This window comes from Anguilla rostrata, chromosome 9 (assembly GCF_018555375.3).
Source record: "Anguilla rostrata isolate EN2019 chromosome 9, ASM1855537v3, whole genome shotgun sequence".
Lineage (NCBI taxonomy): Eukaryota > Metazoa > Chordata > Actinopteri > Anguilliformes > Anguillidae > Anguilla > Anguilla rostrata.
The window spans coordinates 46,735,561-46,752,127 of NC_057941.1; positions in this window are offsets into that span (position 1 = coordinate 46,735,561).

Sequence of the window (16,567 nt, forward strand, 5' to 3'; positions counted from 1 at the left end):
GATCCAGCTTTTAGAAAAAATATTTAACTTTAAATCTGTTCGTTTTTGATGCCTTCATGCACATATTGTATCGGGTTGAAAACTTATGTCTACGTTTTGAGAAACCGGAATGTTCTTAAACCCCATAGACCCAGATAATCATCCAGAACCTTTCATCTCCACCAAATAATCTGTTTACAGCAGCCAGCGATATTTAAACTGATGGTTTGCCTCTGCTTAATTTGCATAATTACTTTTAATAATTACCCTGCTAAATTGGGAACATGAGCATGTGTGCGTTTTTTTTCTTCAGCTTTTACAGCTTCTAAATGCATGCAGCTTTTTAGTAATTTCCTCGTTTTTAAGAGGACTCTTTCTGGAGGGGGAAAAAACCCAAAATAATTCTCAGTGGCGTGACTGGAAACTGTGACATACGAGCGCAAAGGGTACCCTGGGTAATTTTCGGCTGAATTAAAACCATTGAAGTCCCTCTCGATGGTGCGCGCTGGGGCCTCTGGTGCTGAGAAGAGGGTATATCCGTGCCACAGGTTCAATTCTCAAAGCATTTTTCTGACACACAACAATGCCAATACCTCCAGTGTATAGTTCAAATATTACAATAGGGTTTCCATGGCAATGGGTCGCGTTTCTGTCCGACTCTTTTGAATCCTGTGATCGCGTGGAACGTCTTTGATAAACGCGCCGCTTTCCAGCGTGAGCTCACAAGGGGGCCGCGATAATACCGTTCTGGGATTCCTCAGTTCAGGGGAAGAGGAAAAATACTTTACCTTGTGATATATTTCATTCCGATTCATTCCAAACGCTGGTACGTTTCATTCTTCGCCGCACGTATCCCATTGTCTGGAATGCCCATTGAACGTGATGAACGTGATAAAAAGAGATTCTCGAGCGGAAGAATGATTTGAATGATCTGAGCAGGCAAACAACCTGCGATGAGGAAGTGAGCGCCTTGCGAGCTGAGAGGTAACAACGGGGAAGCTGCAAGGTCGCTACTATCAAATGGATTTGCGGTTAGGAAAATGAAAGGATGACTATAACAATAACAACAAAAGAAATATGGATTCACGTCTATGTAGACACACACACGTACACGCATATGCACACACACACACACAAATGCACAAACATGCACACATACGTACGCGTTCACACATGCATACGCAGACACACACGCACACACGCATACACATACACACACATGCACGCACATGAACTTGGATGGCCTTAGTGCATTCAGATACAAACTTTTAATCATCTAAATGTGATTAATTAATCTAGTATAAACCTGCAAAAAACAACATTTTTGTTGAGGTCTTCAAAAAGCAAAGCAATAACCAAACACTAAAGGAACCCTTTTCAGGTTTCAAAATAATAATTTAAAAAATCTGTCTTTTATCCCAAAATTACTATAGAAACCAAAAGCAATGTTAATCAGCCATTTCGTAAATGGTACTTTAATCCCTACTCCTTAGTTGCCAATTTGAGCAGCCTATAGAATAAACGATTCAAAGAAGGTGACAGGAAAAGAGGTGAGGATACTGTGTGAATTTTTAAGGCAAGGGTCCTAATTTAGGGTTCACATAAGTGCACAGAAGGTTTAATATGGTTAATGTGATTAATCCACACTGAATGAAGCTGAGCTCTTGGTTTTAGATGAAAGCAAATTATTTTATACAACAGACAGGTTCTGAGATTGTAAAATATGGAGGATGTGAAATATGGTTCCTGATTCCTGAGACCGTTCTTTTGAGGAGGGGGGCGGGGGGGTGGTGGGAGGCGAGGATCTGAATCATGCAAGCTCAGCGCCAGAGTCTGTGCCAATGCCGAGCCACAAGACAGGAGCTGCGCCATGGAGTGTGATGCATTATGGGTCTCAGGTCTTGTACGAATATGTGTGTATGCTTGTGTGTGGTGTGCGTGTGTGTGCGTCCACGTGTGTATCTGTAAATGTTTGTGTGTGTGTGTGTGTATTAGAGAGAGAGAGGAGAGACAGAAGGAGAATGAGAGTGAGAATGAGAGAGAAAGAGAATGAGAGAGATAGGAAAGACAGAGAGAGAGGAGCTCAGAGAATGAGAGAAAAAGAGAATGAGAGAGATAGGAAAGACAGAGAGAGAGGAGCATGGATGTCTCGGTGACGCTCCCGATTCGATCTGAAGAGCACATTATCTTTGCCATTACTTCGCCAAGGGCTAAGAGCATCCTTTGAAGCTACACTTCTACCCCTCTCACTGCTTCATTACTGATAATTGGCCTCTTTAAAAAGTTTTTTTATTCATTTTTTTTTTCCAGGTAGCCTATGAAAGGTCCTCTAATTACCATGCAGGGCTATTATTGGTGGAATCGCTCTCCGTCTGGTCTTCTGTCTACATTTCTGTCACTGTTCTATGTCTGGACCAGGCTGCTTGGGTTGAACCATTGACATTGTCCTCTGATCCTCTCTTGACATTTGAAGTAATAATAAATAATTGAAAAAAAAAACAATGAAATCAACTCAGGAATTGTGACGATGTAAAAAAAAAAAATATCAGTCAGAAGTTTGTCTTCATGGGATAGAATGTCTGATTGCAAAAGGAGTTGGGTTAGGTTGTCATGACACACAAACCTGAAATATCATATTTAATGTTAGGGTAAAGTACAGCACTCTAAAGAGGGTCATTTTACATTGCAGTGTGGAAAGAAGCAGCAAGGAGATGTTATCTTATGTATTAGCGACCCACCCAATAAAAAAGTCTGACGAAGGTTGTTGAGTTACCATGGAGATGAGTTGCCTTTCACTCTGTTTGCTGAGTTTCACAGCAAGAGATAAAACTTGAGTGCGACATTATCATCTCATATATAATCTGATTAATTGAGCATCTACTGTGTACTGTGACAGAATACAGTTCAGTGCATTACACAGTTCCATCAGAAAAAGCAAGAAGACACCTAGCTCTTTCATTAATTTTAATATAAATTGTATAAATTGATCTCATTGCTTCTGACAATGAGTTTTTTTTTTTTTACCCTTCACGTAAATATGCGATTAGAATGTTCTTAACTGAACATTCTAATGCTGATGTCACAATCACTACTGGTAATTTAGAGCAATGGAGTTCTAGAACTCTGATTTGGAATAAAAAAATAAATTAAAAAAACATTCCAAAAGACCTACTCTTCATGGAGTTAAACCTCATTCCCGTCCAGATTCCGTTGTCTCTCCTCCGTGCCCTCTCACCAGTCGCAGACTCGAGGCTTCCTTTGAAGCGCTCAGAGGTGATACACGGCTGGGAGCCTGGAGGCTAATTAATTGAAGTACCAGAAGACGAGAGATTAGAGGGACGCGCGGCGGCGGCGGCGTCGGCGGCGGACTCGTCAACATGCAGCGAGCGCGCAAATCCGTCGCGACAGCAGGCACATAAAACACAGACGCACGCAGCGGGAGCCGGAAATCATACGGGCAACCAATCAGGTCGACACACACACACACGCGCACAAAAAACAAAAAACATAAAAACAACCAGGTTGTAGGCTTCCACGTTTGGCTGTTAAATCCAACATCCCCCCCCCCAGTCATTAAATGAATATTTATCCGTGCTTGTTTGTGTGTGTGCCCCGCGACAGCTGCAAAGCTGAATTTCTCTCCAGGGAATTCTGAAGTGCCTCCACTGCCCAGTCAAATATTTCTCCCAGCGTGCTGTCCTTTCGCTCGCGTGCTATTGGCATCTGATTGCAGCCTAGCCTCAGATTCAGTCAACAGCAACACGCTATGCACTCACGTTTGAACAGTGAAGAAGGTAGAATACGTTTGACTAACTGAATTGAAGCGATTACATTACATTACATGTAAAGTGTTTCCTGAGTGTTTCCGATTATTACTGTATGACTGTACATGTCCAATTAAATACATGTATTTATTTTTGGCAAATTGATGCTTCCTGCTTTTTGTTTTATTTTCAGAAAAGGTCAGTGTGTTAAATTGAATCTGAGTCTTTGCAGGGTACCAGAGAAAAGAATTTGCCGGAACGTGCGGCAGGATCAGCATAACCATCTGTTGTTTTTACCTCAACTAATTTAGCATTAAATGTGGATAATGAGATAATTTGATGAAATGCGTGTAGAAAGTTTTTTTGTTGTTGGACCCTATGGCTGAATTTTGGAATGTATTAGCGGTGACTCTGGGCTGGAGTCCCACTGGGCAGCGTATGATTGGTCGGAGGTTTGCCCGAGGAGGGCGGGTTTCAGAGGGTCATAGGCCACCTAGTTGATCACTCAGGAAACACTTCTGATTATTGGATGACTATAATCTACTATCGCACTGGCATTTACAGCTTGTTCGGTAGGTTTTCCAGTGGAAACTGATCGGCTGACGTGTTCTTTTAAGGATGTCCGTGCAAGTCCGAATCAATGAAGGCTCTCTAAATTATGGGATGGCCCCTGGTTGTGATCTGGTCATTCCAAATTAGAATGAAAAATGTGAAAACCTGAACAAAAGGGCAAAGGAAAGAGATGCGTGCAGGGTTGGTTTGGTGCTGTGTCATCGAAAAAGTTTAGTTTAACAATCTTTATTTTGTATTTTTAATGTTGTTTTCTTTTTTCATCATAACCCCCACACCCCCAGTGCCTTCAATTGTTGCACATGGAGACAAAACAATCTCATTAAAAATTTCTCACAAAGTTTGTATTGTAAGGAGGAGGCCCGCATCAGCTGGCTCAGACCGAAGCGCTTAACTGTACGGCCGCTTGTGGTTGGCTGCTCGTCGCGACCCTGAAATTTGTCACGGAAACATTTCCTCGCGGAAAAATACACGGGCGTGACGCGCGAAGGACGGAAGGAGTCGCGCCGGACGAGGGTGTCTGCCGAGAAAAATACATCACGGAATAATGCGAATACCGCCGGTCCCGGAGACATTGATTAGAGGCTGTGGGCCACCCACGGGGGGGGGGGGAGGGGGGGGGACTTTGAAAGAGCGGGAAAACCGCGGGGATCCTCGCTCTCCATCAAAACACAGCGCGCAGCGGGCCGGCTGCTCGCTCCTTAAAGGTTAGCGGCTGATTTGCGCCGCGAGCCTCCGGGTTATTTTAAACAGTCTCCGGGAAAAGGTCACCTAGCGGGGAGGGCTGGGAGGGAGGGAGGGAGGGAGGGAGGGAAGAAAAAGAAAAGAAAAGAAACAAAGAAACGGATGACGAACGCTCGGAACAAGCGAGCCTCGTGGAAAGTCTAAAAACTGCGGAGAGCACGCGGGGGGAGCCTCTGTAGACGAGCACGCGGCCCCGGCTGAGGATGAGTCGGCGAGAATGACGGCTCGGAAAGGTTACCGTGATCACAGCGTGTCTAGAACTTTCCTTCTCCGCTCCCGGCTCCCAGCTTGGCCCAGATTTCAGCGACTGCCTCACCCCCCGCCCATTCCCCACCCCTTGCCCCCCCCCCCCCCTTCACGCTCAGCTGAGCCCGGTTCACGGCGTGCTTCTTTCATGACGCACGGCTCCCGTAGCCCGGGAGTACAATGTCAACATGACTTGCATTGAGACGCCTTCAATAGAAACGTCTGAGTGTCCTCCTTCTGGCTCGAGCACAAACACTGAGCGTTTCACAGAGCGCTGCCCCTCGAGACTTTTTATGGACCCGGCAGATCCTCGGCTTAAACGTTGTGCTCTCGGCATCGACGGCTCTGTTCCCCTGCCCCTCGGAGCCGGAATATTCCAGTTTAATGCCACTTCTGAACATCCGTTACGGGTCACGACCAGGCGCGGTCACGTGGCTACGGAACGCGGTGTACTTCAGTATAGCGCTCCCGCGAAAAACTCCCGCTGCCATCAGAACCGCAGCCTCCCGCAGTTCAGAAGCAGGGAGGATGGAAGGGACATGGACTCTTCTGGCTTAATGCAGTTCTCTCCCTCTGCCCCGAACCCCCCCCACCCCAGGATCTACCCTACTTACGGCGCCCCCCGTCCAATTCTCCCCCCGCGACCCGCGCCTCCCGGCTTCGGCTTGTTTACGGCTCGCCCTCTCCGAGGCTCAGACCGCAGAACGGCGAAAGGGCCGTTTCGCCCGTCTCCTCCTCGACGCCCGCCCCCCCCCCGCCCCCCCCCCAGGTGCGCGGGAGGCTCGTCTGGCTCCCGTTTTTTAAACCGCCGCTCGCCTTTGTTTATCGCGCTTAGCGGCGAGGCTAATTAGCGGGGCGGCGCACGGGGGGGGGGGGGGCTGGAAGTCACATGGGCGCCGGGCTCAGGATTAATACCGTAATTTTCCTTTACACGGGTCCCTCAGACCCAGGCCAATTAATCCTAATATAATTAGGAAGCGGAAAAGGTGAAGGAGTCAGATATTAATAACAAAATCTCAAGCTTTGCTCGGCGCGGAGCCTCCTTCAACCGCCCCCCCGCCTCCTCCCTCCTTCAGAGCAACCCTTTTGTTGAGGCTCTTTTCAACGCTAAAATTCGGACGTGGCTCGCTGGTGTTGACTGGAGGGCACGCCCCCCCCCCCGCTTAATGATGAAGTGTGTCGGGTGCCGTTCGTCCTCCAAACCACACCGGCTCAGGACAAGGTTGGCTCAAAATGAACAGGCTGTCTAGAGAATGTGCTCATATGCAAATCTGTATGTATAACGTGCGCTGCATATTCGTTTGTGGGCATCTTCTATGTTCTATGTTCCCGTTAAATATTGACGGGTTGCCTTAGATAGTACGGAAGTCTCCGGAAGTCTACGGAGACCATACTATATATTGGTTTCATTATCTCAAGATCATGAATAATTTCGACGTAGTGTTGTTTATTTGAGATCACAACTTATCTATCTTGTACTCTTGACATAGAAAAAGTTTCCCCGTACTGACGAGCTAACCTCTACCATCTGAATGCGCAGGGATTGTGTGTGACGGACTGTGGGTAGCATATGCTACGTTGCCCTACGATGGATAAGAGCATCTCAGGGCAACGTAGCATATGCTATCCCCAGTCTGTCACACACCGTCACTGTGCGTTCAGATGGTAGAGGTCACCTCGTTACAAATCTCGGGTGGAAATCATGTTAAGTTTATCGAAAATAGACAAGTTGGATGTTTACTTTGGGAAGGGTGCTTGCTCATCTAAAGCAATGCGTTGTTTGCTGTCCTTTTTTTCAATTTGTGCCTTGCGGTATGAGTCCGTTTAAACCACTCCTGGTTATTTTAGGTCTTAGGGTTTGAAAATTCATAATGGGGCTTTGAAACAACTCTGAAATCTTGTATTGTCAAAACTGGATGAGTGGTCAATTATCGACATTTTTTGAAAGTTTAATGAGTTGCTTTACAAGAGTACCTTGTTATAAAGTAATTGCACAGCTCTGGTGATAAGAGGTACCAAAAAAAATTCAAAACAGAATGTTATAAAGCAAAGGGCTGAAGGCATAATTTGGCCACAGCACAGCACCACACAGCATATTACAGCACAGTATAGCTCAGCACAGTATAACACAGCACAGCACAGCAAAATTACAGAACAGCACAGCATAGCACTGCACAGCGCATTACAGCGCAGCATAACATACCAGATAGCACAGCACAGCACCGCACAGCACAGCACAGCATTAGACAGCATTGCACAGTGCAACACAACTCAACACAGCATCGTGCACTGTTGCTTTGTCATGCGAGTGTTCAAGTTCATTTCAGGTGAGCGTGTTCATCTGCCTCGGAGGTGACTTCACCACAACGAACCGTGAAGCGTGCAAAGAATCAACCAAAGCAATAAATCAATAAATGGAGACATATCTATCACTGAACTTGGCCAGTAATCTTTAGTAATGATTTTTTTTCAGGCTCAGATATTTATTTCTGTCTGCATCCAAAGGGAAATTCAGTGTATTGATAAACAATGAATCTCCGAAGTCCTACTTAAAAACTATATTATATGATTCTCAACATTTGATTATTATTATATTATTAATGAGGAGCTGAAGTCTTTTTCAGTGCTTTTTTTTGGTGACATTGTCAGTTGCCATATATCTCATGTGCATCTCATCAAAATTATTAAAATAACTGTATATTGCCTTGACTTAAAGCTCATTATTTCACTCTGATTTGACGATATGAATTATACACAATCTTTGCATTATTTTTACTGTTGCCACTATGGCTGTAGTGCAAGGTTGCACTGCTGCGATTCAATTAAACTGTATTTTATGGAGCTCATTATTTCAAGCTTAAGAGCATATCTTCATGCTGTGGCAAAACTGTTTAAATGCATAAAGCTTTTGTTTGTTTTTCCAGTCTGGGCTGTCATTTGTCATTGGCGCGACATTATTGAACTTTTGTCTTCCGTTTTAACGACCTGGTTAAGAAATGATCACACTGAAACTTTTAACACAAACAGGCATCTTGGCCCGCTTTTAAAAACAAAAAAAACGCTGAAATATTCAAAGCGGGGCCCTCTATTTTTAGCCTTTGAGCTTTTATCGTTTTGGAGCCGCGGTTTTGAACACTGGGAGACGAGAGCAGACAATAGACGCAAAGCGGAGACGACAGAACCGAACTTTAAAAGCGGCTTCTTCGGGACGCGTCCGTGTCGTTCGTAATTAGCTGCGGGGCGCTAGGGAAGAGGGCGCGCGCGGGGATGAGGAGAAGCTCTCGTCGTAATGAGTCAGAAATGCTAAGCGGCTCGCGCGGCTTGCCCTTTACTCCCTGTCATGTCGGATCCGCGACGGCTCCTGCTCTCCAAACCGCACCTGTCTCCTTCATTATCCCGCCTCACTTCCTGCTGTCCTCAGATCAACCCTCTTTTAAAAAAAGAAAGGCCCTTTAAAGAAAAAACTGCTAAATATTCTGGAGGCACGTTCTGTAGGTGGCGGGTTTTTCGTCCGTGAAAATGGCGGTTGCTGCGGGCCAATTTGTAACGGGAGAGATCGGTTGTAATGTCAGGGAGGAATGATATCGATATCCCCTGTGCCACTTTTTTATTTCCATTTCAAAATGGCGGTGCCACCATTGGTGACATTCTCCTGAATTCCAGCAGAGCCATTCGACGCGTTCATCAGTGTTGCTTCCAGCTGCTTATGTCAGCTGTGTGGTCCATCTCTCCATGCCTTCTGACTCGCAAGAAATAACAAGAGGATAAAAAAGTGAAATAGTATTTTCGAACAAAAAAAAAAAAAAAAAATGATTTGAGCTGCCTGACTTTCAGTGTAGATTTTCATGGTCTGATGATTAAATGTGAAATGGGCAAAGGGGTGGCAGCATGGATTCCTAACTATACAGATCTTTGTTTTTAAAATGTCATCTTTACCCGTTGAAGAAATAAAATAAAAGGCCAGGTCGACACATTAATTTGCTGTGCATACGATGTCATTGTTAGTCAGCCATTGCTTTTCCTTGTATATTTTGTCTATGCTGTTTAATTCTGCATACGTTTGAAATATTTGTAGAAATTTGTCATTTGTACAAACTGTTTGGGTTAAGAAATTATTTGGAAATAAAAAGTGCTGAGGTCAGGGGTCATGGGAGAAGAAACTGAACATACATAGGAACTGGATGCACATGGTGGTCTTAACGGAATGGACACAAGGAAAATTCACATAACACAGCTGTATGAATATAACGCCCATGAAGATTTTGATTAATTATATTCAGTCTCTGAAGTAATTCATAAAAATAATTCCATGATTATGCTGGACATAATCGATTGATAAACCTAACGGATAGACATTTCTAAAAAAATAGTGTTGTGGAGTGATAAAGAAGAATTTGGATCATTCATCCAAGAAGCACAGGCAAGACATCATACAGTATCAGTATGTGTGACAAAACTGCATGCTGAGCAATATGCTAATTTCAAAATAATCTGATGAAGCATCTGCATGAATATTCATTAGTTATGAATATTCATATCATAGTATGTATTTACCATGCAGCCCTTCCTGACAGGACAGATTTTATTAGTGATAAAACCCACTGGGGCTTTTCTGATACCCCAGGGAGATCATGTTAGAAGCACTTTTGACTTGCCGTTTCAGATCCTCTCAGTTGGTGGCAAGATTCTTTATTCTAATTTCCACAACATTTTAAAGGAGAATAAAAAAAAGGCAAAACAGGAACCAAGGCAATATGCCCAAGTATAGTTAAAATGCCTTCATTGCATTGGCAGGTTCAAAATAGAAACAATAAAATACTGTTTTACATGGCCTTCATTAGGGAGTGAGAACCTGTATTCCTAATCGTACCAGGAAGTTCTTTCTTACTCCCCCTCCCCCCCCCTTTACTCTCGTCTTACTTCTCCCTTCTTCTCCATTTTCCTCATTTCTTCCTTCCGTTTTTCTGCCTCTTCACTGACCCTGTCTGCACTGCCGAGTGCAAGGGTTTCTGAAACTCAGAAGCCGGGAGCAAGTGAGCTGTCATCAATTTTAGAAGGTTTGAGACGACAAGTTCCCGCCTCTCATAGCACTGAAAAAAATCACCTTGTGGTTTTCACAACACCAATTAATCTTTGGCACCATCAGAACACAGGATACACAGGATAATTAGCGATTTCAGAAGTGGTAAATATTCATCGAGGAGTGTCATTGTTCAAACTTTGAAGTTCATCTTGAACTTTACTCATCTTGATATGTTATTGAAAAAAAAATAAAATACTAATGAGGCTTTCCATGCACTTCTGGGGGTACGGTCTGCATGTGCTAATACTCTGCAGTGTAATTTGTCTGAGAAATGTTCTGCGGGATGCCTCAGCAATGCCTCAAACTTGTGGGGTCCTCTGTGGCAAGATGAGAGACCTACAAATGCGCATATGAATAACAATCTAGTAAAGAGGGTTGATTTAATAATCAAATGCAATAACAAGTTCTGGATGCATTGTAAGTGTGTATATGCACACATCCATTTAATGCTTTAGAATAATAGCGGAGCTGTTTCTTCTGTAATACTGTGTGTAAAATATACAATATTAAATTGTATATGCTAGATAATATGCCGTCTAAACAGGCATTGTGTGGTAAGCAAATGAATCTGAATTGAATTTTTTTATTTAATTAATCTCAGACAATGTGGCATATATGTACACGATTAACTTAACTCGGTCAAAGTAAAAAAGGTATTGGCAGCTGCAACATGCATGAAATACTGTGCATCCAAACCTGATGAGTTCAAGTAGGGTATCTGAAACAGAACTAGCACCATTTATTATAGGTTCAAAGGTTCGATTCCTGGGTAGGACACTGCCATTATGCCCTTGAGCAATGTACTTAACCTGCATTGCTTCAGTATACATCCAGCTGTATAAATGGATACAATGTTAATGTTATTTAAAGGTTGTGTAAGTCGCTCTGGATAAGAACATCTGCTAAATGCCTGGAATGTAATGTTTTAGTTTTGAAATGGTCACCTTGGGGTTTCTGAAACTTTTTCAGGGAATGGCTTTTTAAAGCACTTTCTTTTAAGCAGTATGGGAGGCTGGTCCATGCAGACTGTATCTTAGCTGTTCCCAGAGCGCTGGTCATATCACAGCATCTGCTTTCTGTCGTTCGTCATTCCCTTTCAGGAGCTACACCCCCCCCTCCCCTCCCCCATACCACCAACCCCCTTCTCCTCCCCTGGTAAAATCATCACTTCCAATTAGGCCTCCTAACTGGGAGGTTAAGAGACAATTTCACGCCCCTCACCTCTGATAAACGGACGCCCCCCCCCCCCCCCCCCCTTGCTCCGACGTCTCTCCCCCGAGCGGTCAGTTCAGACGGCCGATCGGACCGACCGCGGTGCCCGAGGAGCACCGGCGCGTTCATTTCAGCTCAAAACTTTTTGGAAACGTCGTGTTTTTAACTCGACGGACCGAGCGAGGCCTCTGGCATTGTGGAAGTTTAAAAAAAAAAAATTGAGTTAAGGGAGAACTGTGGGTCTGACCCCTCTCCTGCAGCCTCTGTCTCCTCTACAATCGAGCCTCGGTCTGACAGTCTTTAATACCAGTTACCTTTCCTCCCTTTGATGAGTTGGCAGCCCTGTAATCCACTTCCTGGTCCCTGGGAGGAACGAATTGTCTCCGTTCTACCAGATCGTAAGACTCAAAGGCAACGGTTCCCCCACCCGGTAGCCTGCGTTAGCCACACACAGCTGGTGTCATGGGGCTTTGTCTCTTCTGCAGGATTGGAGGCCTCATTAACAAGCTAATGTTTACTGAAGTTGTGAAGATGTGTAACCCTTATCTTCACTCTGATCGTCTTGTTTTGCAGTATACGGTAAGTACATACCCGGACAGCGAAATGGGCCTCGCCTGGATTCGGCGAGAGTCTATCACAACCTCCAGGCTGGGTCTGTACACAGCCTGGCCTCCAAATGCCCTATGGGCCAATACCGGTGTGGAGGGGATGTCCGGATCCATAGCGTATTCTGGCCAGTACTGCCGATCACTTGTGGACCTACCGGTCTGAAACCAGATCCGAATCGGAGTTGCTTGAAATCTGGGCATTGCCTCACCTTTATTTTCAAGCGTTTTTTTGTTTTTTTTTTGTTTGGCAAAGTATCAGGCAGTTTTATTGCAAATGTTATTAAATTCACATGAGGAAAAATGCCGAAAGGTTTAAATGTCCTGTTGAGTAATCAGAGCTGTGGGCCTTCGATTTCCACCCAAATAGCACTCCAAAGCCACTTTGTGGTGAACACAACTGCTGTTTTTTTCTCTCGTAATAACGCTTACAGCAGACAGCAGAAATGAAAAGGAGATGAATAGCTCTGAGTGTGAGATACGCCTGATGGGAAGTACAGCGATTGTGTCCGAGTTTTAAGTTTAAAAAAAAAACTGTGTTACGCTGTCGCACGATAATCAAATACGATTAAAATTACTAGAGTGGTTGGCAGAAAAATTTCCGCGCGCTTTCAATTTGTCTTCATTTCGAAGTTTCGACAAACCCGCTCGAACACCGTTGCTCGTGTTTCCGTGTTTAAATGTATGCATAGCAGTACAAATGGAAAGCGCCTTTCTGTTCTTCCTGCTAACGCCGTGCGCGAAATTAAACCGTGAGGGATTGTCGTGCGGCTCATCCCGTTAAGCCACTGCTCTTGTGTGTGTGGCGCTTGCGGTAATTGGCTGTCGAGCTCAGAGAGAAGGGAGGGCGCAGAACTTCGGCGTCTCGTCCTGCTTCGGCCACCTCACCTCCTGCCTACGTAAGCCGCATGCCGAAGAGGCCTACTCTTCCTCGGTGTCAGGGAGAGCTTAACTGCCGGACTGAGGCATTTTTTTTTTTATTTTTAAAAAGAGGAAGTCGTCTCCCTTTGCGCGTTTTGAAGGAGAGCGCTAACTCGGCTAAGCTTTCTTGAGCTGGCGGCGGGGATTGCATGCAACGACAAGCATGGGCGCACGCAAATTGGGTGTTGCAAATTAGGAAAAAAATATGGATGAAGTTTTTCCAAAAAAAAAGAAGAAGAAAATCCCCCAAAACAAAAAGAAATTGCTTGAGCGTACATGGCACCCAGTGACAGCCGAGAATAAACATAATTTTTCTTTCTATCTGACATTCTGCCTCTCCAGCCACCGGCGGTGTGCATACGCCAGGTTTAACACTTTTTCCGGTGGAGCGTTTTCGTGCCACGCCTGTTTTTGACAGGCCGAAAATTTCATGTGATTACTGCACATGTTCAGGTTTGATTAAATCCGGCTGTACAGATGGTCAACCTATCCTACGTGCATTTCACCAAGGTGGAAACTGCATTTAAAAAAAAAATCTTTCGTGAATGTACTTTCTTAAGTGGCCTGTGCGGATGTAGCAAACCTTGAGAAGATACAGTTTGAATAAATGGGTAAATGGCTGCTGGTTTTCTTATTGTATATATAACGTTCGGCTATATTAGGGTCCTCAAAATTCTCAACGGATTACTTCTCTAATTGCTTGTGTATGTTCTCTTATTTCTTGATAATTCTCCGCTCTGAGGATTACTGTGCCACCTTGAACAGATGCTCAAACTGCCGTGCAAATTGTGTAAGGCATTTTGCGGATCGCGAGGTGGAAGTCATCACGGTTGTCTGTGCTGATGACTGCATATTGAGTTCAAAATTGGTCTCTGAATTACTGTCCATTTACAGGCCTATTAAAACGGTTGATTTTAATGACTGACTGAAAGAAGAAAGGGAGTAACTTTTGGGTCATGCTGACCCAGTAAAAGTGTGTGATTAACATTGGAAAAAGCCAACAGAACCAGCTCAATCCGGGCATGTGCACATATGCTACTGCTTTAGGAAGGGTACTCCGGTTTCCTCTATCAGTCCAAAGACATTCGGGTTAGGTGTGTGAGTGAATGCTGTGTGTGCCCTGCGATGGACTGGTGAACTGTCCAGGGTGTATTCCTGTCTCTCGCCCAATGCATGCTGGGATAGGCTCCAGCAGCCCCCGTGACCCTGACTATGAACAAGCGGGTGTAGATAATGGATGGATGGATTAGAAGGGATCGTGAATCCTTTTACAGCAGTTGTCATAATAAATAAGGATGAGAATGTTCTACAAATGTAAACATGTACTCAAATGTCAATCAAACGGTAAACTAGGCTCCCCCTAGTTCAGTTTATAATGAATGCATTTGAAAGATGCTGTTTTGTTAACCACATCCCTTGGAAGGTAGATGCAGTATGTGATATCAGTTGTGGAAGGGGGTTTGTTCTGGTGGAAATTATTGCCTGGGCATGTCTTTTTTCTTTTATCTTTTTTTCTTTTTTTGTTGAGGCCCCGAAACAACATTAACATTGAATAAATAAGCAAATGAAACTGGACAGAAATGCAGCTCTGTTAGGGTTGCCAGATTTAGAATGAATCAATACCGGACGACATGCACAGCTGGAAGCGTAATCGCGAGCGGAGGGAGCTGTCAGTTACGCTGACGCCGGACCGGGGAGCCTCCGACTCGCAAATTCATTACAAACTACCAGATTTTCTTCCATCAATTATTATGTACAAATAATTAAAAAACTGGTCGAAACCCGAACGTCTGGCAACCCTAAATACTGTGTGAGTAAACCTGTGCTAATAAGCATCAATAAAAAAGGGATTGTATTGTAGTCGATGGATTGTATGGCAAATAGGAATTTGTAACGTTAATGTGAATTGATTTTGTCATTAGTGTTAGGACTGAGGTATACATGAGGGTACAGAAGGAGGGACACAGAATTGCCAAGATCTGATGGGTGTTGGTGGCAGTGACGAGCCCCCAGAATTAGGAGCCAATACTGGCATTTCCATAGTAAGGCAAAGCTTACAGTTAGAGTGCCTTTGCACTTCGAGCCCCATATGCCAAAGACTCAGAGCGTCTCTAAATGCCACCCGTATAACACCCACTTAGCGCTAACGTCATTGACGCATGGGTACTAACATCTGTATTTTCATAACAACTGAGACCAAAGTACCTTTAAAGACTGGAAGTGTTCGTGGAAAAGCAGTAAACAAACGGCTTGCGTGAGCCCGCCCGCCATTAGCGTGGATTACGAGACAGCGCCGCAGACGCACGCTGTTAATAGCATTAGCCAGCGTGCCACACAGCGTCAATGTCACGTCTGTCTCCAAAACGAAGACAAGAAAGAAGACAAACTTTGCTACCCAGCAAGTTCAGCTTAGCCAAAACACAGCTCGCGCATAAAAGGTTAAAAAAGAAAACAACCACAGATATTTGGGTTTAATGAGTAAAAGGGAGGAATGGTATTTTACGGGGAAGTCTGTGAGTCTACGATTTAAGGGGAAGTGCATTTGTCTGGCATGAAGAAAGTAGAGTTGTGCCGCGTCCAGGAAAACTGCAGCACAGCAGCGTTGTGTGAGTCCCTCCGCGCTCATTTCTTGTAATCTCTGGCATTGGCGTGTTGCTATGGAGAAACAATGACATTCTTAGAAGGCACAACGACGAGCTTAGGCAAGCTGACATCAGTAAATCTTCCCTCGTCTGACTTTGTCGACAGACATCTGACAAACAAATACAGATGTCGCAGTTTGGCTTCTCTAGGTTTTTGCGATGTGTGGCATGTACGTGGTTCAAACTCGCTGCTGCAAAATTCCAGTTTATACCAGCCTACACTGGTTTATACCAGTCAAGCTGGTTTAAACTGTGTTTTTGACACTTTTAGCTGGTCGACCAGCTGGTTCACCAGCTGACCAGCCTATATAGTCAGCTAGTCTACCAGCCGACCACCAGCTTACTCTACTTGCTTAACCAGCTTTGACTAGCTTTGTTCTGCTAGAGACCGGCTAAAAAACCAGCCGCAGACCAGCTACGACCAGCTAGAAATGCTCAAAAAACACAGCCTAAACCATCTTGAGCCAGCTTGTAATCCCAGCTGGTCTCAGGCAGGACTGGTGCTCTGATGTGTGTCTTGCATTTTATGAGCGGGTTTTTCCGTTTTCTTTTTTTTTTTTTGTTTGTTGTTTATTTTCATATTTGTGCCCCAATATTTGCCTACCATTTGCTCCGCGAGCGCGCAGAGGCCTAGACTGCTCCAATTCCGCCGGGCTTTCCGCCATGTTGTTTACACGTTTTTTATTTTTGTTTGTTTTGTTTACGTACGCCATTCAGATTCCTACACCGGGGGCCCGCTCATCTGGGAGGCTAACGGAGCGTTTTGAGGTTGCCGCGGCGATGCCGCGCGCGGGCGCAGTG